At 47.0% G+C, this 2,008-nt stretch overlaps 1 pseudogene; it reads right to left on the bottom strand.

The window, feature by feature from the left end:
- On the bottom strand, positions 1–847 carry LOC145475175 (small subunit ribosomal RNA; annotated as a pseudogene; the record flags this gene model as incomplete).
- Positions 848–2,008: the final 1,161 nt, after the last annotated feature.

Below are 2,008 nucleotides of genomic sequence, written 5' to 3'. Positions count from 1 at the left end.
CAGAAACCAACAAAATAGAACCAAAGTCCTATTCCATTATTCCATGCTTATGTATTCAAGCGCTGGCTTGCTTTGAACACTCTAATTTTTTCAAAGTAAACGTCGCAGATCCTATGCACACTCAGTTAAGAGCACACACAGTCTTTGCGAGGAAGAACAGCGCGGCCAGTAACATACCTTGCGGCAGACCGGCCGAGCCATCCCGAAATCCAACTACGAGCTTTTTAACTGCAACAACTTTAATATACGCTATTGGAGCTGGAATTACCGCGGCTGCTGGCACCAGACTTGCCCTCCAATGGATCCTCGTTAAAGGATTTAAGTTGTACTCATTCCAATTACAAGACTTGGAAAAGCCCTGTATTGTTATTTCTTGTCACTACCTCCCTGAGTCAGGATTGGGTAATTTGCGCGCCTGCTGCCTTCCTTGGATGTGGTAGCCGTTTCTCAGGCTCCCTCTCCGGAATCGAACCCTAATTCTCCGTCACCCGTTGCAACCATGGTAAGCCACTACCTTACCATCGACAGTTGATAGGGCAGAAATTTGAATGAAACATCGCCAGCTCAAGGCCGTGCGATTCGATCAGTTACTATGAATCACCAAAGAACCGGGCAGAACCCGCATTGGTTTTTAATCTAATAAATACATCCCTTCCAGAAGTCGGGACTTTTCGCATGTATTAGCTCTAGAATTACTACGGTTATCCAAGTAGTAATGGTACAATCAAATAAACGATAACTGATTTAATGAGCCATTCGCAGTTTCACAGTACAAGTGCTTATACTTAGACATGCATGGCTTAATCTTTGAGACAAGCATATGACTACTGGCAGGATCAACCAGGTAGCTATCCCTCAGGGAACCCGGCGGGAACCCTTTTGCGTCTGCTTCCTTTGAAAGGAGGCTGGCATTCCACCGTCAAGCTGCACTGGGAATCCTCCCGGCCATGGAAGACGCACGAGGCGTTCGACCCTGTCCGAGGGAAACCCGTTCTCTCTTTGCCACGTCTTTCCACTGCTTCACCCTAGTAAGCTTCCGGCATACCAGTGAGACAGCCAAGTCCACGGAATGCCGACAAGATACATTGGGGAAGAATGATTCTTCCGAATCTAAGCCGCTATTCTTGGCCAAAGGCCATCAGGTACAACATCCATCCGTTCTCTCGTTGTCCACACCGAGACAACTTGGCTACAAGTTCAGTCATTTCATGCTACCGACCGAGCAAGTTTAGTCGACTTTGCTCCTTTTTCCTCCAAATACCCTCCTTTCGTACCCGAGAACACATTACCGAGCAGGGCTTACTGTTACGGACCGATACAGCTCAATTGCTCTTTCGGTCTTTCCCGATGCCTGCCCTACATTATAACCCGAAACCGTCTATTCCCCCAACCAAGTTTAGACACTTAGAAAAATTTCGAAAATTTCGATTTTTCAAAACTGCTCCAAAGCGCTCCCCATGGCATTCCAAACATGCGTCACCATGTCAGAGTTACGAAAACGAAGAGATTTCCACGAAGATGACCGATGATTGCCGAAATTTTCTGACGAAAACCCGAAGCTCAAAGACCACACCCTAAAGAGCGCAAAATTGGGATTTTACACTTTTTCAAAACTTTTTGCAGGAAACTATTGGCCAGCTCGAGTCACGTGCAGGCGCTAAGTTTGGCGCTGTCACATCATCGTTAAGGGGGTGTTCTACACTATCTTAAAACTGGGCGTCGGTCCCCCTATTCTATAAGCACCCTTAAGGTTTTCACCATTTTCAAAACTTTTTGCGGGAAACGATTGGCCAGCTCGAATTGCGTGCAGGCGCCAAGTTTCGCGCTGTCACATCATCGTTAAGGGGGGTGAGCTACACTATCTTAAAACTGGGCGTCGGTCCCCCTATTCTATAAGCACCCTTAAGATTTTCACCATTTTCAAAACTTTTTGCGGGAAACAATTGGCCAGCTCGAGTTACGTGCAGGCACCAAGTTTGGCGCTGTCACATCATCGTTAAGGGGGTGT

Source organism: Orbicella franksi, unplaced genomic scaffold (assembly GCF_964199315.1).
Source record: "Orbicella franksi unplaced genomic scaffold, jaOrbFran1.1 SCAFFOLD_714, whole genome shotgun sequence".
In the NCBI taxonomy this organism is placed as follows: domain Eukaryota; kingdom Metazoa; phylum Cnidaria; class Anthozoa; order Scleractinia; family Merulinidae; genus Orbicella; species Orbicella franksi.
This window is presented reverse-complemented; position numbering and strand designations above follow the sequence as displayed.